The sequence below is a fragment of the Gorilla gorilla genome, chromosome X, assembly GCF_029281585.2.
Source record: "Gorilla gorilla gorilla isolate KB3781 chromosome X, NHGRI_mGorGor1-v2.1_pri, whole genome shotgun sequence".
Classification (NCBI taxonomy): domain Eukaryota; kingdom Metazoa; phylum Chordata; class Mammalia; order Primates; family Hominidae; genus Gorilla; species Gorilla gorilla.
The window spans coordinates 65,644,051-65,670,569 of record NC_073247.2 but is presented as its reverse complement, the minus strand read 5'-3'; the positions used below and the strand labels follow the sequence as shown (position 1 = coordinate 65,670,569).

Below are 26,519 nucleotides of genomic sequence, written 5' to 3'. Positions count from 1 at the left end.
ACAAACAATTGGACATGGTCAAAGAGTAAATTGGTTAATTGGAAGATAGAGTACTAAAGAACATCCAACATGCAGTAGTCATAAAAATATAAAAATAAGGGCCTTTGAGAAGATGGCCAAATAGGAACAGCTCTGGTGTGCAGCTCCCAGAGAGACCAACAAGGAAGGCAGGTGATTTCTGCATTTCCAACTGAAGTACCGTGTTCATCACATTGGGACTGGTTAGGCAGTGGGTGCAGCCCAAAGAGGGAGAGTGGAAGCAGGGTGGGGCATCGTCTCACCCAAGAAATGCAATGATCTGTGGACCTCCCTCCCCCAGCCAAGGGAAGCCGCAAGGGAATGTGCTATCCGACCCAGATACTACACTTTTCTCACCGTTTTTGCAATCTGCATATCAGGAGATTCCCTCATATGCCTACACCACCAGGACCTAGGTTTCAAGGACAAAACTGAGCGGCTGTTTGGGCAGACACCAAACTAGAAGAAGGAGGGTTTTTTTTTTGTTGTACCCCAGTGGCACCTGGAACCCCAGCAAGACAGAACCATTCACTCCCCTGGAAAGGGGTTTGAAGCCAGGGAGCCAACTGGTCTCACTCAGGGGGGTCCCACTTTTACAGAGCCAGCAAGCTAAGAACCACTGGCTTGAAATTCTCACTGCCATCACAGCAGTCTGAAGTATACCTGGGATGATCGAGCTTAGTGAAAGGAGGAGCATCCGCCATTACTGAGGCTTGAGTAGGTGGTTTTCCCCTGACAGTGCTAAGGAAGCCAGGATGTTTGGACTGGGCAGAATTCACCACAGCCTGGCAAGGGGCTGTGGCCAGACTGCCTCTCTAGATTCCTCCTCACTAGGCAGGACATCTCTGAAAGAAAGGCAGTAGCCCAAGTCAGGGACTTATAGAAAAAACTCCCATCTCCCTGGGATAGAGCACATGGAGAAGGGACAGCTGTGGGCATAGCTTCAGCAGACTTAAGCTCCTGCCTGCCGGCTCTGATGAGAGCAGCTGATACTGACAAGGAGGATTCTCCCAGTGCAGTGCTCAAGCTCTGCTAAGGGACAGACTGCCTCCTCAAGTGGGTCCCTGACCCCCCTGCCTCCTGATGGGGAGAGACCTCCCAAAACGGGTCGACAGACACCTCATACAGGAGAGCTCCGGCTGGCATCAGAGCAGTACCCTGCAGGGATGGAGCTTCCAGAGGAAGGAGCAGGCAGCAATCTTTGCTGCTCTGCAGCCACCACTGGTGATACCCAGGCAAAAAGGGTCTGGAGTGGACCTCCAACAAATTTCTTCTGTTAGAAGAAAAAGATACAGAAAACAACATCAACATAAAGAACCCCGAAACAAAAACCACATCCAAAGGTCATCAGCCTCAAAGATCAAAGGTAGATAAATCCATGAAGATGAGGAAAAACCAGCACAAAACGCTGAAAATTCCACAAACCAGAATGCCTCTTCTCCGAATGATTGCAACTCCTCTCCAGTAAGAGAACAAAACTGGATGGAGAATCAGTTTGACGAACTGACAGAGGTAGGCTTTGGAAGGTGGGTAATAACAAACTCTTCTGCGCTAAAAGAGCATGTTCTAATTCAATGCAAGGAAGCTAAGAACCTTCATAAAAGGTTATAGGAACTGCTAACTAGAATAACCAGTTTAGACAGAAACATAAATGACCTGATGGAACTGAAAAACACAGTACGAGAACTTCGTGAAGCATACACAAGTATCAATAGCCAAATCAATTGAGTGGAAGAAAGAATATCAAAGATTGAAGATTAACTTACTGAAATAAGGCATGAAGACAAGATTAGAAAAAAAAGAATGAAAAGGAATGAACAAAGCCTCCAGGAAATACGGGAATATGTGAAAAGACCAAACCTACAATAGATTGGTGTACCTGAAGTGACAGGGAGAATGGAACAAAGTTGGAAAACACACTTCAGGATATTATCCAAGAGAACTTCCCCTAACTGGCAAGACAGGCCAACATTCAAATTCAGGAAATACAGAGAACACCACTAACATACTTCTCAAGAAGATCAATTCCAAGACACATAGTCATCAGATTCACCAAGGTTGAAACAAAGGAAAAACTGTTCATGGCAGCCAGAGAGAAAGGTCAGGTTACCTACAAAGGCAAGCCAATCAGACTAACAGCAGATCTCTCTGCAGAAACTCTACAAGCTGGAACAGAGTGGGGGACGAATATTCAACATTCCTAAAGAAAAGAATTTTCAACCCAGAATTTCATATCCAGCTAAACTAAGCTTTATATGCAAAGGAGAAAAAATAATCCTTTCCAGACAAGCAAATACTGAGCGATTTTGTCACCACCAGGCCTGCCTTACAAGAGCTCCTGAAGGAAGCACTAAATATGGAAAGGAAAAACCAGTACCAGCCACTGGATAAACACACCAAAATATAAAGACCAATGACACTATGAAGAACCTACATCAAATAATGTGTAAAATAACCAGTTAGTATCATAATGACAGGATCAAATTCACACATTACAATATTAATCTGAAATGTAAATGGGCTAAAGGTCCCAATTAAAAGACACAGACTGGCAAATAGGATACAGAGTCAACACCCATCGGTGTGCTGTATTCAGGGGACCCATCTCACGTGCAAAGACACATGTAGGCTCGAAATAAAGGGATGGAGGAAGATTTACCAAGCAAATGTAAAGCAAAAGAAAGCAGGGGTTGCAATTGTAGTCTCTGATAAAACAGACTTTAAACCAACAAACATCAAAAAAGACAAAGAAGGGCATTATATAATGGTAAAAGGATCAATACAACAAGAGGAGCTAACTAACCTAAATGTATATGCACCCAATACAGGAGCACCCAGATTCATAAAGAAAGTTCTTTGAGTCCTACAAAGAGACTCCCACACAATGATAGTCGGAGACTTTAACACCCCACTGTCAGTATTAGACAGATCAATGAGAGAAAATTTACAAGGATATACAGGACTTGAACTCGGCTCTGAAACAAGCAACACTAACAGACATCTACTGAACTCTCCACCTCAAATCAACAGAATATACATTCTTCTCAGCACCACATAGCACTTATTCTAAAATTGATCACATAATTCGAAGTAAAACACTCCTCACCAAATGCAAAAGAATGGAAATCATATCGATCAGTCTCTCAGACTGCAGTGGAATCAATTTAGAACTCAGGATTAAGAAACTCCCTCAAAACTGCACAACTACATGGAAAACGAACAACTTGCTCCTGAATGACTACTGGGTAAATAATGAAATTGAGGCAGAAATAAAGAAGTTCTTTAAACCAATGAGAACAAAGAGAAAAAGTACCAGAATCTCTGGGACACAGCTAAAGCAGTGTTAAGTGGGAAATTTATAGCACCAAATGCCTACATCAGAAAGCTGGAAATATATGAAATAGACATCTGAATATCAAAATTAAAAGAAATAGGAAAGCAAGAGCAAACAAATTCAAAAGCTAGCAGAAGACAAGAAATAACTAAGATCACAGCAGAACTGAAGGAGATAGAGACACGAAAAACCCTTCAAAAAACAATGAATCCAGAAGCTGGTGTTTTGAAAAGGTTAACAAAATAGACTGCTAGCTAGACCAATAAAGAAGAAAAGAGAGAAGAATCAAACAGACACAATAAAAAATGATAAAGGAGATATCACCACCAATCCCACAGAAATAAGAACTACCATCAGAGAATGCTATAAACACATCTATGCAAATAAACTAGAAAATCTAGAAGAAATGGATAAATTCCTGGACACATACATCCTTCCAAAACTAAACCAGGAAGAAGTTGAATCCTTGAATAGATCAATAACAAGTTCTGAAATTGATGCAGTAATTAATAGCCTACCAATAAAAAAAAAGCCCAGGACAAGACCAATTCACAGCCGAATTCTACCAGAGGTATAAAGAGGGGCTTGTACCATTCCTTCTAAAACTATTCCAAACAATGGAAAAAAAGGGACTCCTCCCTAACTCATTTTATGAGGCCAGTATCATCTTGATATGAAAACCTGGCAGAGACACAACAAAACAAGAAAATTTCAGGCCAATATCCCTGATGAACACCGATGTGAAAATCCTCAGTAAAATACTGGCAAAATGAATCCACCAGCACATCAAAAAGCTTATCCACGACAATCAATCGGCTTCATTCCTGTGATGCAAGGCTGGTTCAACATATGTAAATCAATAAATGTAATCCATCATATAGACAGAAACAATGACAAAAACCACATGATTATCTCAATAGATGCAGAAAAGGCCTTCAATAAAATTCAAAACCACTTCATGCTAAAAACTCTCAATAAACTAGAGATTAATGGAAAATATCTCAAAATAATAAAAGCTGTTTGTTGGAAACCCACAGCCCATATCATACTGAATGGGCAAAAGCTGGAAGCATTTCCTTTGAAAACCAGCACAAGACAAGGACGCCCTTTCTCACCACTCCTATTCAACACAGTATTGAAAGTTCTGGCCAGGGAAATCAGGTAAGAGAAAGAAATAAATGGTATTCAAAGAGGAAGAGAGGAAGTCAAATTGTCTTTGTTTGCAGATGACATGATTTTATATTTAGAATGCCCCATAATCTCAGCCCAAAAACTGCTTAAGCTGATAAGCAACTTCAGCAAAGTCTCAGGATACAAAATCAGTGTGCAAAAATCACAAGGATTCCTATACACCAACATTAGATAAACAGAGAGACAAATCATGAGTGAACGCCCATTCACAATTGCTACAAAGAGAATGAAATACCTAGGAATACAACTTACAAGGGATGTGAAAGACCTCTTCAAGGAGAACTACAAACCACTGCTCAAGGAAATAAGAGAGAAACAAATGAAAAAGACTTCCATGCTCATGGATAGGAAGAATCAATATCATGAAAATGGCCATACTGCCCAAAGTAATTTATAGATTCAATGCTATTCCCATTCCCATAAAGCTACCAATGACTTTCTTCACAGAACTAGAAAAACCTACTTTAAATTTCATATGGAACCAAAAAAGAGCCCGTATAGCAAGATAATCCTAAGCAAAAAGAAAAGCTGGAGGCATCACGCCACCTGTCTTCAAACTATACCACGAGGCTACAGAACCAAAACAGCATGGTACCGGTACCAAAACAGATATGTAGACCAATGGAACAGAATAGAGGCCTCAGAAATAACACCACACATTTACAACCATCTGGTCTTTGACAAACCTGATGAAAACAAGGAATGGGGAAAGATTCCCTATTTAATAAATGGTGTTGGGAAAACGGGCTAGCCATATGCAGAAAACAGAAACTGGACCCCTTCCTTACACCTTATACAGAAATTAACTCAAGATGGATTAAAGGCTTAAAGGTAAAACCTAAAACCATAAAAACCCTAGAAGAAAACCTAGACAATACCATTCAGGACATAGGCATGGGCAAGGACTTCATGACTAAAACACCGAAAGCAATTGCAAAAAAGCCAAAATTGACAAATGGGATTTAAACTAAATTAAAGAGCTTCTGCAAAGCAAACTAAACTATCATCAGAGTGAATAGGCAACGTACAGAATGGGAGAAAATTTTTGCAATCTACTCATCCGACAAAGGTCTAGTATCCAGACTCTAGAGGCATCTTAAACAAATTTACAACAGATAAACAACCCCATCAAAAAGTGGGTGAAGGATATGAACAGACACTTCTCAAAAGAAGACATTTATGTGGCCAACAAACTTATGAAAAAATGCTCATGATCACTGGTCATTAAAGAAATGCAAATCAAAATCAGAATGAGATACCATCTCACGCCAATTAGAATGGTGATCGTTAAAAAGTCAGGAAACAACAGATGTTGGCAAGGCTGTGGAGAAATAGGAACGCTTTTACACTGTTGGTCGGAATGTAAATTAGTTCAACTACTGTGGAAGACAGTGTGGCAATTCCTCGAGGATCTGGAACCACAGATACCATTTGACCCAAGAATGCCACTACTGGGTATATACCCAAAGGATTACAAATCATTCTACTATAAAGACACAGGCACACATATGTTTACTGCATCACTATTTACAATAGCAAAGACTTGGATCCAACCCGAATGCCCATCAATGATAGACTGGATAAAGAAAATGTGAAATATATACACCATGAAATCCTATACAGCCATAAAAAAGAATGAGTTCATGTCCTTTGCATGGACATGGATCAAGCTGGAAACCATCATTCTCAGCAAACTAACACAGGAACAGAAAACCACACCACATGTTCTCACTGATAAGTGGAAGTTGAACAATGAGAACAAATGGACACAGGAAGGGGAGCATCACACACTGGGGCCTGTTGTGGGGTGGGGGTCAAGGAGAGGGAGAGCATTAAAGCAAATATTTAATGCATGCGGGGCTTAAAACCTATATGACGGGTTGATAGGTGCAGCAAACCACTATGGCACATGTATACCTGTGTAACAAACCTGCACGTTCTGCACATACATCCCAGAACTTAAAAGTAAAATAAAAAATATATAGATGTATATATAAATACAAAAGAATAGTGAAGAGAAATTGAAGGTATACTGAGAAACTCCAACATTCATCTAATAAAAGTTTCAAAAGAATATATATAGAGAATTATAAAGGATTAATAATGAGGAAAAATTGCTAATGACTTTCCAGATTTGAAGAAAGACATGAGTTCTCAAATTAAAAAGTCCACTGAACAGGGTAAATACAAGTCAACCCACTCCAAGACACACTGAATAAAACCTTATAATATCAAGAATAAAGCGTCAGGGAAGGTGGGTGCTCGATACAATGGCAGTGGTGCTGAGTTGGGTACTGCTGGAGGTGTGCCAGCTTTCATAATCTCCAAGAAGCCACAGGTATTTTCTGTCTTTGATATATTTCTTACCTAAAATAATTTTCCCTCATTACTTCCAAGATTATTTCAAGTGCAATATGCCATAGAGATGCTCAAGCTTTGTTTTATAACCATTAGTATACAGACTTCAGATGTATCTTATCTGTGTGCCTAGCTATAGAAAAGAGAATTATAGCTATTGCCCCACAGCAGTGAGAAAACTGTAGATATTGTCAGGAGTAGGCTATTGCTGATAAGACTTTAACTGATAAAGCTACTGTGCAGACACAGAACTGCTGGCTCATCTGCAATAAAACAATAACACTGGAAATTTTTTAAAATTCAAACCTAGCTGTGCAATTTAGAGAAGATGAAGGTATAGATGCCATGCTTCATTCCTTTGAAATAATCGCCAAATGTTTCATATGAACTCTTCTGGGACCTTTGGTACAACGTGATGTTTGAGCAATTGGCTCTGCCTCAGAGGATGCTGAGAGCTTTTTGCAAGAAGTTTGCCATAAATTGCTGAAGCCCTACAGCATTAAAAATTAGAAATAATTCAAATACATTAAAATGCATAGAATGTACATATTCAATTTGGTCAACTTTGACAATTATTTATACCCACGTAACTACCATCCAGCATGAGAAGTGGAACATTTCTTTCACCCCAGAGGATTTTCTCATTCCCTTTCCAAACTTCACTCACCCTTGTAACTACTTTCTGTTGTCTATCATCACAGATTAGTTGTGCTTGTGTTTGCACTTTATGTAAAAAGAATTATATGACATTAATAATAAATCATAATAAAGCAACAATAAGAGCCACTAGAGGGGAAAAAGCTTTATTCTAAAGGAAGATCAACTAGACTGAGGGCAAAAAACAATGGATACTAGACATACTTATAAATGTTGAAGTAAAATAACTGTCACTCATAAGTTTGTACTCAATTATTCAAGTGTGAGAGCAAAATAAAGACATTTTCCGTCATCAGAGTTAACCAAAGATCATCACTACACTCACAGGTAAACAATGGTTTTTAATATGAGCAGTGAAGCCAGAGGGAAAATATAGGGGAAAGAGAAACAACAATGAAGAAAGAAACTAACAGACTATGTTTATTATGACTATAAAATTATAGTCATTTTTTTGTGTTTAAAAGGGTAAAGAAAAACAAAACTGTGTCCAAAAATAATAAGTAGGGGTTCAATGGGTAGTTCCAGAATACTAAGGCTTTTGCCATAGTTAAAAGGATAGGAAATATTCAGTAACCAAAGATTTTGTTAGAAAAATTAATTGTGTGTACATCTAAAAAATTTAAAGACAAACACAGTAAGAATATAATCTGCAGCATCCAAAGCAGCAGAGGAAATAAGGGACAAAGAAGCCAAGAAAAGTGATGTTAAACTGAAAACCTGGCCAGGCGCAGTGGCTCACGCCTGTAATCCTCCCACTTTGGGAGGCCAAGGCAGGCGGATCACTTGAGCCAGGAGTTCAAGACTAACCTGGACAACATGGCGAGACTCCAGCTCTACCAGAAATACAAAACTTAGCCAGGTGTGGTGGCATGTGCCTGTAGTCTCAGCTACTTGCGAGGCAGAGGTGGGAAAATCGCTTGTGCCCCAAAAGGTCAAGGCTGCAGTGAGCCATGATTGCACCACTGCATTCCAGCCTGAGCGACAGAGCAAGACCTTGTCTTGAAAAAAAAAACGAACAAACTGAAAACCCCCCAAAATAGTAAAAATGAGTCAAAATCTATTCATAAACATAATAATGAAAAAAGTTAACTTCATCTAATAAAGACAAGATAACCAGAATCATTTTTAAATAATCGAGCTATATAGTATTTCTAAGAGCTACATCTAAAAGAAAAAACATCAAAAAATTAAATATTGGAGAAAATAGAATTAAAGGCAAAAAGCATCAATAGAGGGACACTCCAAAATAATAAAAGAAATAGTGCATCATGGACTTGGATGCATGTCTCCAGGTAGCAACAAAACAGATAAAACAAAAACTGACAGAATTACGAGTTGACATTTATGAATCTACAAAAAAGACATAATTACACTCTCCTCTATTATATTAGAAACAGAGAAAAAATAAGAAGAATGGGAATCCTTTTCAAATTGATCCTCAATATTATAGGGAAGAACAGAAGCCCTAGAATACCCTAAAGCATATTAAAGAAAATACAGTGGGGCAATATTTCCTACCAAACACCAAGTCTTATTATAAAGCTACAGTAAATTAAGACCGTTATTATAAAGGGAAAACAAAAGGCCCAAAGGAAAAATAGAGTCAAGAAACAAACCCATATAAATTAAAAAGTCCCAATAAATAAACCCCAATAAAATTAAAGATTAACCTATATATAAAAACCTGCACCCAAGAAATAATCTCATTTTTTTCAAGAATTTGCAAAATTTACCATAAGTCTTAAAAATTTCAAATAATCTGTAACATATTCACTTTCTTTGATCACAACGCAATTAACTATGAAATACAGTAAAAATAAGAAAAAATGCTTACAAATTTCTAAAACTTTTTTTTTTTTTTTTGAGACGGAGTTTCGCTCTTGTCGCCCAGGCTGGAGTGCAGTGGCGCAATCTCGGCTCACCGCAACCTCCGCCTCCCAGGTTCAAGCGATTCTCCTGCCTCAGCCTCCCGAGCAGCTGGGATTACAGGCGCCTGCCACCACGCCCAGCTAATTTCTTGTATTTTTAGTAGAGACGGAGTTTCCCCATGTTGGGCAGGCTGGTCTCTAACTCCTGCCCTCAGTTGATCCGCCCATCTCAGCCTCCCAATCAAAAACCATTCTTTAAAATCTCATTTGTTAAGAAGAGTTCAAAATGAAAATTACAAGATATTCAAACCTAAACAGCAATGAACAGACTATATTCTGAAACTTGTGAGATGCAGTAAAATGACATTTAGAAAGGTATTTATAGCTACAAATGAACAATTGTAATCAAAAATACACTACAAATGATGTCTTTCACCAAAAATATTAAAAACCCAACAAACTTAACAAACCTTAATAAAAGACATATAATATGGTCTTAATAAATGAATAGATATACCATGCTAATATAATGAAATTCTCAGTTTCATAAATATATCAACATTCTGCATTTTACTTTAAAAATGGAATAGCATTCCAATCAAAATTCCAGAAAGAGTGTTAAAACAACTTTTCAAGTTGATCCTCAATATTACAGAGGGGAACAAAAGCCCTAGAATATCTAAGACATATTACAGAAAATACAGTTAGGAGATTTGTTCTACTAGGCACCTATACTTATTATAAAGCTATAGTAAATTAAAACTCTGTTATTAACAAAGGGAAGGCCCAAAGAGACAAAGGAGTCCAGAAACAAACCGCATCATCTGTACTCTCTATCCCTCTTTTTCTCCTTAGCACTTATTCCCTAAAATGATACACTATTCTATTATTTAATGGTCTTGTTCAATAGACTATAAGGTCAATAAAGACTGAAATTTTTGGTCGGGCACGGTGGCTCACGCCTGTAATCCCAGCACTCTGGAAGGCAGAGACGGGCAGATCACTTGAGGTCAGGAGTTCCAGACCAGCCTGGCCAACATAGTGAAACCCCATCTCTATTAAAAACACAAAAATTAGCCAGGCGTGGTGGCGTGCACCTGTAATCCCAGCTATTCGGGAGGCTGAGGCATGAGAATTGCTTGAACCCAGGAGGTGGAGTTTGCAGTGAGCCAAGATGCCGAGATCACGCCACTGCACTCTAGCCTGGGTGACAGAGAGAGACACCATCTCAAAAAAAAAAAAAATAGCCTGGGTGACAGAGAGAGACACCATCTCAAAAAAAAAAAAAGACTGAGATTTTTGCCTATATTTGTTCATTTGTTTTGATGAAGTACTCCCAGTGCCCAGAAGAATCCCTGGCTCAATAAATATTTATTGAATGAATAAGACCTAAATGTGAAAATCAAAACTGATATTTGCAATTTTAATTAATTAATTAATTAATTAATTTTTTGAGACCAGGTCTCACTCTGTCACCCAGGCTGGAGTGGTGTTCTAGACTCATTGCAGCCCCTGTCTCCCAGGCTCAAGCAATCCTCCCACCTCAGCCTCCAGAGTAGCTGGGACCACAGGTGTGTGCCACCACACCTGGCTAATTTTTGTAATTTTTGTGGAGATAGGCTTTCGCCATGTTGCTCAGGCTGGTCTCGAACTGCTGAGCTCAAATTGATCTGCCTGCCTCAGCCTCCCAAAGTGCTGGGATTGCAGGCGTGGGCCACCATGCCCAGCCTAAAACTGGTATTCTTTAGAATACAGGGGAATAAATACGATTGTGTCCTTGGAGTAGAGAAGAATTTCTTAGAAATACTAAAAAAATGGATTACATAAAACTTAAAACTCATGGACACACATACAGACAGAAGTAACAAACAAAGGGTAAAAACAAGCCACTACAGACTGCAGGAAGATTTATGAGACACATAAAACAAGAACACAAGAGGAATTCCAGTGTATCAACAAGAAAAGAGCAAATAACACAGTAGAATAGGCAAAGGATATGAAAAGGCTAGTTCACAGAAGAAAAACCCTAAATGGCCAAGAAAACACAAAAGATGCTCAACCTCAATAGTAATCAGAAAAATGCAAATTAAAACAAAATAAGGTTATGTTACACACCATCAGATTAGAAATAGCTAGTAAATTAAAAGATACTTAAAACTTACAACCTGGGGATTCTATTTTTAGGTTATATTCTAGAGAAATTCTTTCACATGTGCACACTGAGAAATATATCAGAAAAACAGCACTGTTTGAAATGGTAAAACAAATGAAAAATAGCTAACAGCCTAATGTCCATAGCAAATATAAGGATATGTAATAGACTAATTATTAGCATGTAAACCAAGCTACACATTTCAATATGAATTAATTTCAAAAAGAAAATTTTGAATGAAAAAAGCAAATGAATATATACCATATGCCATCATTTAAATGAAATTTTAAAGGCTGCAAAACAATACTATTTTAATTATTTAAAAATAAATAGGGAAAGTGTAAAACCATGCCAAGGGAGAAAAGAGAATAGGATTAGGGAGGAGTTCACAGGGAGTTTCAATTGAGGCTGTAATGTGGAAAAATACATCAATTATGAGATACCAATTCGCATCCACCATTTTGGCAAAAAAAAAAAAAAAACACAAAAAAGCATGCAAACAATAACATCGAGCTTTGACAAGAATGGAAGGAAATACTCTCATCCACTACTTCCAAGAGTGTAAACTGGTACAACCATGTTAAAGGCAGTTTGTCAGTGTTTATTACAAGTTATAATTTGAGTACCTTAACTTTCTGACGTTTTTACTTCCAGGCGTGTATTCTAGAAAACACTTGTAACTATGATTAAGGAAACAGGAGAGGGTGCGCCCCACACGACTGCTTGAAATGCTGAAAATAGTTAAAATATCCATCAATGTGGATGGTAACAGGGGACTTAAATAGCATAAAAACTATACTAAGGAGCACTATGTAGCTTTAAAAATAAAAAAAAAAGCCGGGCATGGCGGCTCATGCCTGTAATCCCAGCACTTTTGGAGACCGAGGCACTTTGGGCGGATCACCTGTGGTCAGAAGTTCGAGACCAGCCTGGCCAACATGGTGAAACCACGTCTCTACTAAAAATACAAAAATCAGCCAGGCATGGTGGCGTGCGCCTGTAATCCCAGCTACTCGGGAGGTCGAGGCAGGAGAATTTCTTGAACCCGGGAGGCGTAGGTTGCAGTGAGCCAAGATTGTGCCATTGCACTCCAGCCTGGGTGACAAGAGCAAAACTCCATCTCAAAAAAAAAAAAAATCTGTTGTAGGAAGACTGAGCGCAGTTCAGGAGAACTGTTTGGTAAAAAAAATCAAGTTGTAGGTTATCAGAATCTACCAGAGGAATTACTTGTATTGAGGAGAGGATTCAGGCATAGGTGATGATTACCAAAAGCCTACCTGTAGTGATGATAAGGACCCTGATGTCGCAGAATTGACCAGAAGACTGCCTCTAGAGAAGAGAAATACCCTATTATGGCGACACATGCGACCATCCGCCATCGCAAAAGAGTACCACACTCACGGGGCGCAGCTCTCCACAGGCCTTCCTGTATTACATAGTAACTTATGTGAATGAACTGACCCATGAAAAAGACAGACATTATGATGCTGGGTGGAGCTAACTGGAAGCCTGCCAATAGAAATGCGAGGTACTCTACAGTGGGTGGTTCACCCATATGTCGGCTTGTACGATAGAGGACCCTTATGTGGGAAGGGCTGTCCGGTGGGCTGCCTATAAATAGAAAATACATAATTGCCGTGGGCAGGCCTACTAAGATGCCTCCCAATATGAGAATACCACTCTGGTGTTGGTAAGATTGAGCATAGAACTGCCCGTGTGCTTATGGAAGAACCTGGTGTGTACTCAGACGAATAAAGAACTCCTTGCAGAGAAATATCCTGTAGTATAGGCAGGGATTCACCAATAGAAATGAGAACAACTTTTACGTGGGTGGAACTGCCTAGAGGCCTGCTTCTACTGAAAAGAAATACCCTGGGTTGAGAGGGAATGAACAAAAGCCTTTGAATAAAGAATAGAAGAACCTTGGTTATAGATGGGGTTAACTAGAAGCCTGCCAATCATAAGAAGGACTTGACGGGGATGGGGCTGTCCAAAGACTTGCCTGTAATGATGGTGGTGAAGACATTTATCTGGTTGGAGCTGGCAGAGGGGTTTGACTGTGTTAATAAAAAGGACTCTGAATTGGTTGCAGTATCAGAGACCTGTTTGTAACAAATTAGGAAAACCCCTGTGTGGCGAGATAAAATAGAAGCCCGACTATAGTAATAAAGAGGATCGAAAATGGGCAAGGGTGGCTGGGCGCGGTGGCTCACGCCTGGATTCCCAGCACTTTGGGAGGCCTAGGTGGGTGGATCACCTGAGGTCAGGAGTTCGAGAACAGCCTGGCCAACATGGCGAAACCCTGTCTCTACTAAAAATACGAAAAAATTAGCCAGACGTGGTGGTGCACGCCTGTAGTCCCAGCTACTCGGGAGGCTGAGGCACCAGAATCACTTGAACCGGGAGGCAGAGGTTGCGGTGAGCCAAGATTGTGCAACTTCGCTCCAGCCTGGGTGACAGAGCGAGATTCTATCTCGAGAATAAAAAAATCCAGATGATAATCATTTCTGTTGAAATTTCAAGGAAGACATAAGGACTAACTTAACATCAACAAATTAACAAGATGTGCCACTTCCTGTAGGCATAATGATGGAGAAACATAATTTCTGTAGAAACGCTTGTGTAAGTACTGTCCTGATGTATATTGGGAGCACCTCAGAGTTTGTATAGATGAGAACTGATTTGGAGAGTGAGGGTACTATTCTTAGTAGGGCACTGTTACCCTTGGTTGACATACTGACCATGACAGCCCCCTTTCTCCTACAGAGCTCCCCTCAGCCCAAAACCATGCAGTACTTTTTAATGAAGACTTATCCCTTACAGAATTGATTCCCTTACTATACTTTTCAGTTCTAGAATTCCCAGATTTTATTTGACTTTCAAAGAAGTGACTCATCAAGACAATTTTGGAATTGAGATAGGCCTCCACCATCCATTCACCTCAAATGATAGGTGCTCAGAAAAAAAGAGTGTTGTTCACATCCTGAAGGAATAACTTTGCTCTGGCAATGAAGCCACCTACATTCCTATTGTGACTACTGTTTACACTCAGTCACTGCTATGTCATCCTCCCCTTACAGCAGGGGAGTGCACCTACACTCCAGCAAAGAGAGTTCTGGTCTTTATCTAACTGTAGTCCCATACTCAGATAGTTATTTCCTCACTATCTTTGGGCTTGTACATGAAGGAGATGCTCAACAGCAGCATCAGAAGCTCACCATTAGATGGCCAAATACATAAAGAAATGGCCAAGGCTACAAATCATCCTACAACAGGGCATGACATTCAGCTGAGGAAGTGGGGTTTGAGGTAGAGATGGGGGGGGGGGCAGTGCTCTTATTCCAAAATGTCTAGTATTCTTGATACAACCAAAAGTTAGGAACCATTTCTGGACGTATCCTGGAAAAAAATAAATAAACTTGTTTGTGAAGTGTTGACCTTTATTGGGCCGGAGATGCCTTGTAATTTGTTGAGCATTCTCTAAGCAGTCTTTTAGTCTATTGGTGAAATTACACAATGGTCAAATTGATAGAAATTAAATGATTTGAGCCATTATTTATGAGTTTGATACAATTAAGAATTAGTAGAGAAAATCATGTAAAATTTTGTGAGTAGTTTGGGCTGCTTTTCACAATTTGGAGACAGTTTTGGTTTTGTGCTTTATTTGGTAATGTTATTTCTAGTCTATTGTAAACCAATTACTCCCATTCTTACATTTCATGATGTATATATTAATTTCTTAATTAAACATCATTTGAAAATGAATTTTATCAACCGCCAAGTTATTATTATACTTCATAACTCATGCATTTTATGTTGATGGGTAAACTACTGTTTCTCCTTTTTGGGGCAATGTTATGCTAAATTTTTAATATTTTATACAGACACTACATCATTCTCCCCTTTTAGAATTTACTCAGACCTTGAAGGAAAGTTTTTAGACTTGTTTCACCCGATGTTCTCCCAAGAATCAGCCTCTGGGTTCCCTCATCCCTTAGGGCGTGCACATAGAATTATGTGGTAAACAGACAATTCATAGCAGTCAACAGTCCCAGGAAATCAAATGCTCAAGCTCACTAGCATCAAACAACAGTAGATGCCAACTATGTCAGGGGACAGATAGGACTCACTGAACCCAGAGCACTTTACACTGCACATTGAGTTGTCAGTGGATAGCCCTTGCATGGGCTAGGGCTCTATCTTTTTGGGGGAGAAACGTCTGGTCTGGCATGGTTTAAGAAGGCTTCTCTGCATAAGCTTTAAATGAGAGGGTGGCAGTCTTTTAAATGGACTGTATCATTTAGTCAATTAGAAAAGTAGAATTTAAAAAATTGCGATTTTTATGAAATTTTAAAGAAAATTTTATAAAGCTTTTCCACTATATTTCTCTAAGGGTTTTTATAGTTTTAGCTCTTATGCATAAGCTTTTGATCCATTTCAGTTAATTTTTGTATATGGTGTTAGGTAAAGGTCCAACTTCATGTTTTTACAAGTAGATATCTAGCTTTCACAGCACCTTTTGTTGAAAAGTTTGCGTTTACCCCATTTATTGATCTTGACACTCTCGCTGAAAATCATTTGACCATATATGCAAAGGATTATTTATTAGCACTCTATTATATTTCACTGGTTAATATGTCTCCACCCTCTTTTTTATTAAACTACTTTATTGAGGCATGATTAACATACAAAATGCTATATATATTTGATATATACGACTTCATGAGTTTGGAGATAAGTATACACTCATGAAACCATCACCAAAATCTATGCCATAAACATATTCATCGCTTCTCAAAATTTCCTTCTCCTCTTTGTTATTTTGTCTGTATGTGTATGAAAAGAAAACATGAAATCTACCATTTAAGGAGTTTTAAACAATAAAATATGGTATTTTTAACTATAGGCATAGTGAGGAAGAGATCTTTGGGACTTACTCATCTTGCATAACTGAGACATTGTACTCTTTAATTAATATCTCCCATTTCCTTCTCTTCCTACCCGCTGGCAACCACCATTTTACACTCTGCTTCTATGAGTTTGACTATTTTAGATTTCTCATCAAAATGATATCATATAGTATTTGTCCATCCGTGTTTGACTTATTTCACTTAGCATAATGTCCTCTAGGTTCATCCATGTTGTCACAAATGGCAGGATTTCCTTCTCTTTAAAGGCCTAATAATATTCTAATGTATGTTTAGACAATATTTTCTCTTTCCCCCACCCATATTAACAAATAAAAATTGTATATATTTATGGTATAGAACATGATGTTTTGATATATGTTGTGAAATGATTACCATAATCAAGCTAATTAACATATTTTTCATCACACATAGTTATCTTCTCTTGTGAGGAGAATATTTGAGATCTACTGTCTCAACAAAATTGAATATACAACAGGGTATTATTGATCATTGTCATCATGATTTACATTAGAAATGCAGAATTTATTCATCCTGCTTAACTGAAACTTTGTACCCTTTGACCAACATCTCCCCACTTCATTTCCAGCCCCTGGCAACCACCATTTTACTCTTTGCTTCTGTGAGTTTAACATTTTTAGATTCCACATATAAGTAAGATCATAAAGCTTTTGTCTTTCTGTACCTCAATTATTTCACTTAGCATAAAGTTCTCCCGGTTCATCCACGTTGTTGCAAATGGCAGAATTTCTTACTTTTAAGGTTAATAATATTTTATTTTATATAAAATATATATATATATATATATAGTCATGCATTGAGAACGATGGTGATACATTCTGAGAAATGTGTCGTTAGATGATTTTGTCATTGTGCAGACATCATAGAGTGTTCTTACACAAACCTAGATAATATAGCCTACTACACGTCTAGGCTTTATATTATAGCTTATTGCTCCTAGGCTACAAAGCTGTACAGTGCACTACTGTACTGAATATTATAGGCAATTTTAACACAATGATAAGTATTTGTGTATCTAAACATGGAAAAGGCGCAGTTAAAATACAGTATTATAATCTTACGGGACCACCACCACATATATGGTCTATCATTAACTGAAACATCATTACGTGGCACATGATTGCATATAATCACATTTTCTTTATATATTTATCCATCAGAAAACACTTAGGTTGATTCATATCTTGACTATTGTGAATAATGCTGCAATTAACATGGGATGCAGATATTGCTTTAAGATATTGATTTCATTTACTTTGGATATATACTCAGAAGTAGCATTGCCGGATTATATGGTAGTTCTATTTTAAATTTTTAGAGAAACCTCCATGCTGTTTTCAATAACGGCTGCACCAATTTACATCACTATCGACAGTATTCTTGAAAACACGTATCTTTCCTTTTTTTGATAATAGCTATTGTAACACGTATCTTTCCTTTTTTTGATAATAGCTATTGTAACACGTATGAGGTGATAGCTCATTGTAGTTTTTATTTACATCGTCCTGAGGATTAGTGATGCCGAATGCCTTTTCATATACTTGTTGGCCATTGCTATGTCTTACTTGGAGAAATATCTATTCAGTTTCTTTGTCTATTTTTAAAGCAGGTGATTTTTTTTTTTCTATTAAGTTGTAGGTGCTCCTTATGTGTTTTGGATATTAACCCTTTATCAGACATATGGTTTGCAAATATTTTCTCTCATTCTGTAGTTTGACTTTTCATTTTGTTGATTATTTCCTTTGCTGTGCAGGAACTTCTTAGTTTGATGTAATTCCATTTGACATTTTTACTTTTGTTGTCTGTGCTTTTGGGTTAAAAAAATTATTGGCTCAGACAATGTCAAGAAGATTTTCCCTTATGTTTTAGTCCATAAGTTTTATAGTTTCCAATCTTATGTTAACACCTTTAATTCATTTTGAGTTGAATTTTGCACATAGTGTAAGATAAGGGTCCAGTTTTCCCAGCAAGTATCAAAAGTGGATTATCTTTTACCCATTGCATATTCTTGGCACCCTTGTTGAAGATCAATTGACAGTATATGTGTGAGCTTATTTCTGGGTTCTCTATTCAGACATTTAATATTATTTTTTAATCCACTAACATGATATATCTTTTTATTTATTTGTTTGTGCTTCAATTTGTTTCATCCATGTTTTATACTTTGCAATGTACAGGTCCTTCATTTCCTTGGTTAAGTTTTTTCCTAAGTATTTTATTCTTTTTGATGCTATTATAAATAGAAATGTCTTAATTTTCTTTTTGAATAATTCATTGTTACTGTATAGAAATACAACTGATTTTCATATGATGATTTTGTATCCTGCAACTTTACTACATTTATTTATTAGTTCTAACAAATATTTTGCAGAGTTTTTGCAGAGTTAGTGTTTTCTACACATAAAATCATGTCATCTTCAAACAGAGATAATTTCACTTCTGATTTGAATGTCTTTTATTTCTTTTTCTTGTCAAGTAGTTTTAGCTGGGACTTCCAATACTATTTTGAATAGAAGGTGTGAAAGTGGATCTCCTTGACTTGTTCCAGATCTTACAGGAAAGCTTTTAGTTCTTCACCATTGAGCATGTTGTTAGCTGTGAGCTTTTCATATACAGTCTTCATTGTGCTAAGGTAAGTTCTTTCTATAACTCATTTATTGAGAGTTTTTTTAAAAATCTTTAAAAGGTGTTGACAGGAAAAGAAAACCAAACACCGCATGTTCTCACTCATAAGTGGGAGTTGAACAAGGAGAACACACGGACACAGGGAGGGGAAGAACACACACTGGGGCCTGTTGGGGGGTGCAGAGTAAGGGGAGGGAGAGCATTAGGACAAATACCTAATGCATGCGGGGCTTAAAACCTATATGACGGGTTAATAGGTGCAGCAAAGCACCACAGCACACGTATACCTATGTAACAAACCTGCACGTTCTGCACATGTATTGCAGAATGTAAAATTTAAAAAGTAAAATAAAAAAAAGAAAAAAGGTTGTTGAGTTTTTTCCAAAGGCTTTTATTACATCTATTGAGATGATCATGTGCTTTTTCCCCTGCATTCTGTTAATGTGATGTATTATATTGATTTGCATATGTTAAAACATTCTTACACCACAGGGATAAAGAACACCTGGGTGTGGTATATAATACTTTTATTGTGCTGTTGAATTTGGTTTGCTAATATTTTATTCAGGATGTGTGTACCCTTGTTCATCAGGGATATTGGCCTGTAGTTTTCTGGTGGTGTCTTTATCTGGCTTTGGTATCAGGGCAATGCTGGCCTAATAAAAGGAGTTTGGAAGTGCTATTTCTTCTGTTTTTTTGAAAGACTTTAAGAGTGATTGATATTGATTCTTCTTTAAATATTTGGTAGATTTCATTTGTGAAGCCAGCTGGTCGTGGGCTTTTGGGAGATTTATGATTACTGATTTAGTCTCATTATTTGTTTTTTGTTGTGGCCAGGCTTTCTTTTTTCTTCTAGATTCAAGTTTGGTAGGATGTATGTTTCTATGAATTTATCCTTTTCTTCTAGGTTATCTAATTTGTTGGTTATAATTGTTCATAATAATCCTTTATGATCTTTTAAAAATTTCTGTAGCATTGTTTACAATGTACTCTTTTTGATTTCTGATTTTATTTATTTGAATCCTCTCTTTCTTCATAGTTCCAGGTGTTTGTGGACTTTATCTTTTCAATAAATCATCTCTTTGTTTCATTAATTTTTTTCTATTGTTTTTCGTCTTCTATTTATTTCTGCTCTCATCTTTGCTATTTTCTTCCTCCTGTTAACTTTGGGCTTTGTTTGTTATTTTCTAGTCCTTTTAGGTATAAAGTTAGGTTATTAACATTTTTTTCCTTGTTTAATATTGGTGTTTACCACTATAAACTTCTCTCTTGGCACTTCTTTGCATCTAATAAGTTTTGTTGAGTTGTATTTTTGTTTTCTTTTCTCTCAAGATAATTTCTAACTTTCCTTTGGGTTTTTTCTTTGATTTAATGGTTGTTCAAGAATGTGCTGTATAATTTTCACATATTTGTGAATTTTTCCATTTCTCTTTTGTTATTGATTGCTAGTTAGATTCCCCTGGGGTCAGAAAAGGTATTTGGAATGATCTTAATATTTTTAAATTTGTTGAGACTTGTTTTGTGACCAAGAATGTAATCTTCCCTGGAGAGTGTATAGGATGCACTTGAGAAGAATGTGTATCTTATTGCTGATTGGTAGTGTCTTAGTCCAGTCAGGTGGCTATAACAAAATACCATAGACTAGATGGTTTGCAGACAACCGAAATTTGTTTCTAACAGTTCTGCAGGCTGGGACATCCAAAATCAAGGCACTAGCTGATTCAGTGTCTGGTGAGAGCCTGCTTCCTTGTTCACATATACCTGTCCTTTCACTGTGTCCTTACATGGCAGAAGGGGTGAGAATGTATTTTATAAGGGCACTAATGCCATTCTTGCTGGCTCCAACCTCATCACCTAATCACCTCACAAAGGCTCCACCTCCAAATATCTTCACATGGGAATTAGGTTTTGATAATGAATTTTGGGGGGACACAAACATTCAGTCCATAGCAGGTGGAAGGAATGTTCTGTACATGTCTGTTAGGTCCATTTGACCTATAAAGTTGCAGTCTGCCATTTCCTTATTAATTTTATGTCTGCTTGTTTTTTCTATTATTTAAACTGGGATATTGAAGTCCTCTATGTATTCCTTCTTTTCAGATCTATAAATGTTTGACATAAACACATGTGCATGCACACACACATATATACTCAAATTGTTACTCTGATATTGGATGCACATATGTTTGTAATTGTTATATATTCCTTTTGAATCAATTCTTTATCATATTGTTACTCTGATATTGGATGCATATATATTTGTAATTGTTATATATTCCTATTGAATCAATTCTTTATCACTATGTAATAACCTTTTTATCTTTTCTGACAGTTTTCAACTTATAACCTATTTTATCTAATGTAAGTATAACAACTCCTGCTCTCTTTTGGTTACTGTTTGCATGGAATGTCTTCTTCTGTCCTCTTACTTTCAGCCTATATGTGTTCTTAAATCTAAAGGAGTCTTTTGTCAACAGCACATAGACAGGTTTTGGGTTTGTTTTTTCACATTAAGCCATTCTATATCTTTGGATTTGTGCATTTAATGCATTTACATTTAAAGTAGCTATCGATAGATAGGGACTTATTATTGCCACTTTGTTAATTGTTTTCTGTGTGTTTTGTAATCATTTTCGTCTATCTTCCTCTCTTGAAATCTTACTTTATGATTAGTGAATTTTTGTAGTGATATTCTTTGAACTTTTTTGTATTTCTTTTGTATCTACTATTGGTTTTTTTCTTTGTAGTTATCATGAGACTACATAAAATTTCATTTAGTTGTAAAAATCTATTTTATGCTGATAATAACTAAACTTTAATTGCATGTGAAAACGCTATACTTTTTATGCTCTCCTGTACCCAAATGTTATGTTATTGAAGCCAAAATTTAATTCTTTTTATATTGTGTATCCATTAACAAACTTTTATGGTTATATTCTAGGATTTAATGTGTTTTATGCACTACTGCTACAGTGAAATGATTATGTATTTGTATATTTAGCTTTACTAGTGAGACTTATATTTTCATATGCTTTCAACAAGTATCTGTTTAGCTTTTTTTTTTTTTTTTTTTTGAGATGGAATCTCACTGTGTCACCCAGGCTGGAGTGCGGTAGCACGATCTCGGCAGGCTTGGCTAATTTTTGTACTTTTAGTAGAGATGGGTTTTTGCCATGTTGGCCAGGCTGGTCTCGAACTCCTGACCTCAAGTGATCCACCCACCTTGGCCTCCCATAGTGCTGGGATTACAAGCATGAGCCACCGCACCCAGCCCCTTTATCACTTCTTGTAAGGAAGTGCTATTGCTGACAAACCCCCTCAGTTTCTATTTCTATTTTTCTCAGAAAGTGTTTGCTCTCCGTTTTTTTTTTTTTTTTTTTTTTTTTTTTGAGATGGTGTCTGTCACCCAGGCTGGAGTGCAGTGGTGCAATCTCGGCTCACTGCAACCTCCACCTCCTGGGTTTAAGCGATTCTCCTGCCTCAGCCTTCTGAGTAGCTGGTATTACAGGCATGTGCCACCGTGCCCAGCTAATTTTTGTATTTTTAGTAGAGATGGGGTTTTGCCATGTTGGCCAGGCTGGTCTCGAACTCCTGAACTCAGGTGACCTGCCCACCTCGGCCTCCTAAAGTGCTAGGATTACAGATGTTAGCCACTGCACCCAGCCTCTCCTTCAGTTTTAAATTTCTTTAAGCACTTTTAATATAGCATCACACTGTTTCCTGGCCTGAAAGGTTTTTGCTGAGAAATCCACTCAATTGTATGGACACTTTCTTATTTGCTGAGAAATCCACTCAATTGTGTGGACATTCTCTTATATGTGATGACTCATGTTTCTTTTGCTGTTTTCAAAATTCTCTCCTTATCTTTGACTTTTGATAATTTAATTATAATATCTATCTCCATAGACGTCTTTACATTCAACATATTTGGAGTCCTTTGCACTTCATGAATTTGGATGTCCATTTGCCTCACCATAAGTGGGAAGTTTTCAGCCATTATTTATTTAAATAAACTATCTGCCCTTTCTCTTTCTCTTACCCTTCTTTGAGTTCCATAATGTGTATATTTATTCTTTTGATGATGTCCCATATATCCCATAGTCTTTCTTTACTCTTTTTTTTTCTTTAAAGGCTAGTCAAGTGAAGCACTGGGAGTAGAGAAGGAGCAAAGAAATCTGTAATTGGATGTGATCAATTAGTTGTAAGCATCACTGCACTCAAACCAGCCTACTAATTTTAATTATATTTTTATATTGTTTCTTTGATTGGATAATTTCAAATAACCTGTTTTTGAATTCGCTGATTCTTTCTTCTGATTGATTGAGCTTGCTGTTGAAGCTCTCTGTTGAATTTTTCAGTTCAGTTACTGTATTCTTCAGCTCCAGGATATGTGTTTGGTTCCTTTTATAATTTCTATCTCTTTGTTGAGCATCTGATATTATTTATTTATTATTTTTTCTGATTTTTGTTTCATTTTCTATCTTTGTTTTCTTGTAGCTTGCTGAGCATTTTTAACATGATTATTTTGAATTATTTGTGGCCAGTTCATAGACCTCCATTTTTTAAATTATAGATTTAAGGAATACAAGTGCAGTTTTGTTACATGAATATATTGCATAGTGGTGAAGTCTGAGCTTTTATTGAAGCCATCAACCCAATAGTATACATTGCATCCATTAAGTAATTTTTCATCCCTCACCCTCCTTCAACACTTCCACCCTCCTGAGCCTCCAATATCTATTATTCCACTTTCTATATTCCTGTGTAGGCATCACTTAGCTCCCATTTATAAGTGACAACATGTGGTATTTGACTTTCTGTTTCTGAGTAATTTCACTTAAGACAATGGTCTCTAGTTCCATCCACACTACTGCAAGACATGATTTAATTTTTTTAACTAAGTTGTATTCCATGGGAGATATATATATATATATATATTTTTTTTCTTTATCCACTCATTCATTGATGAACATTTAGGTTGATTCCATATCTTTGCTACTGTGAATAGTGTGGCAATAAACATATAAGTGCAGTTATCATTTTGGTATAATAATTTTTTTTCTTTCAGATACATACCCAGTAATGAGATTGTTGGATCAAATTGTAGTTCTATTTTTAGTTCTTTAAGAAATCTCCACACTGATTTCTATTGAGGTTTTAATAATTTACATTCCCATTAACAGTATATAAGTGTTTCCTTTTCTCCACATCCTCACCAATATATGTTTTTTTAACTTTTTAATAATAGCCATTATTCTGACTGGTGTGAGATGATATCTCATTGTGGTTTTAATCTGCATTTCCCTGATGATTAGTGATGTTGAGCATTTTTTCCTATGCTTATTGGTAATTTCTATGTCTTCTTTTGGAAAATATCTATTCATGTCTTTTGCCCACTATTTAATGGGGTATTTATTGTTTTCTTATTGAAATGTTTGAGTTCCTCATAGATTCTGAATGTTAGTCCTTTGTCAGTTGCATACTTTGCATATATTTTCTCTCATACATCAGATTGTCCATTCATTCTGTTGATGATTTATTTTGCTGTGCAGAAGCTTTTAGTTTAATTAACTCCCATTTGCCTACTTTTGTTTTTGTTCCTATGATTTAGAGGTTTCAGTCATAAATACTTTGCCAAGGCTAATGTCCGGAAGAGTGTTTTCCTAGGTTTTTTCTAGTATTTTAATAATTTCCAGTCTTACCTTTAAATCTTTAATCCACCTTGAGTTGATTTCTGCGTATGGTGAAAGATAGGGATCCAGTTTCATTCTTCTGCACATGGCAATCCATTTATCCCAGAACCATTTATTGAATAGGGAGTCCTTTCTCCAGTGTATGTTTTTGTTGACTTTGTTGAAAATCAGTTGGCATTAGGTATGTTATGTGGCTTTATTTTTGAGCTTATATACATTGAACTATATTTATATTTTTATGTGAGTATTATGTTGTTTTGGTTACTATAGGCTTGCAGTATAATTTGAAGTCAGGTAATGTGATGCCTCCAGCTTTGTTCTTTTTGTTTAGAATTGATTTGGCTATTTAGGCTCTTTCTTGGTTCCATATAGATTTTAGGATTATTTTTTCTAATTTCTGTGAAAAATGATGGTATTTTGGTAAGATTTGCATTGTATCTGTAGATTGCATTGGGTAGTATGGTCATTTTAATGATTTTGATTATTCCAATTCATGAGCATGAGATGTTTTTCTATTTGCTTGTGTCATCTATGATTTTTATCATGAGTGTTTTGTAGGTTTTCTTGTAGATATCTTTCACCTGCTTGGTTAAATATACTCCCAGTTATTATTTTTTTTTTTTAGCTATTGTAGTTCAGATTTACTTCTTGATTTGGTTTCCAGATTGATTGTTATTGCTATATAGAAATGCAATTGATTTTTGTATATTCATTGTGTATCCTGCAACTTTACTGAATTTATTTATCAAATCTAGGAGTCTGGATAAAGTCTTAAGGGATTTCTAGGTATAACATTATATTATTAATATCACCAAACAGAGGTAATTTACTTGCTCTTTTCTAATTCATGCCTTCTGTCTTCTAAGGCTTCTGCTGAGAAATCACCTAATAATTTCATTTAGGGTCTTTGGTATGTATGAGTATCTTTTGTTGCTTTCAACATTCTCTCTCTTTATCTTTCGACAATTTGATTGTAATATGTCTCAGTGTGGGTCTTTTTGGGTTTTTCCTTTTTGGAGTTTGTTGAGCTTCTTGGATTTGATTATTCATGTTCTTCCTCAAATATAGGAAATTCTCTGCCATTATTTTTTTATATAGCCTTTATCTCTTTTTCTCTCCTTTTGAACTACCACAATGTATATACTGGTCCACTTGATCATGTCTCATAACTTCCTTAGGCTCTATTCACTTTCTCCTGTCTTTTTTCTTTCTGCTCCTTAGACTTGATAATTTCAAATGTCTTCTCTTCAAGTTCACCAATTCTTTCTTCTGCATACTCAAATTTGCTGTTGAACCCCTTAGCAAATATTTCAATCAATATGGTCATTATATTTTCCAATTCCAGAATTTTTATTTTTTCTTTTTTAAAAAATAATTTCTTTCTCTTTGTTGATATTCTTGTTTTTTATATGTTGTTTTCCTGAAAGCTTTACTTTTTTATCTGTTTTCCTTCAGTTCTTTGAGCATATTTATGACAGTTTTAAAGTCTTTTGACTAGCTTTATGCCTGTGCTTCCTCAGGGATTGCTTTTGTCATTTCATTTTTATCCTTTGAATTGGTTATGTCCTTTCCTGTTTCATTGTATACATCATGAATTTTTGTTGTTGAAAATTGCACACTAAAAAAATGTAGGGGAGGTGGTGGGAAGAGATTGGTCAACAGTTATGAAGCTAC

At 36.6% G+C, this 26,519-nt stretch overlaps 1 protein-coding gene across 2 annotated transcripts in view; it reads right to left on the bottom strand.

Annotated features, from left to right (window-relative positions):
- FOXR2 (forkhead box R2) overlaps positions 1 to 26,519 on the bottom strand; it is a 129,781-nt gene that overhangs the window by 19,554 nt on the left and 83,708 nt on the right. The window contains exon 1 of one of the 2 annotated variants that reach the window (XM_004064254.5): positions 12,856 to 13,031. The exons of the other annotated variant lie outside the window; for it this stretch is intronic. The gene's annotated coding sequence lies outside the window, so the exon portion shown is untranslated. Of the gene's footprint in view, positions 1 to 12,855; positions 13,032 to 26,519 lie in introns of those variants that run through there. 2 annotated transcript variants of the gene reach the window in all.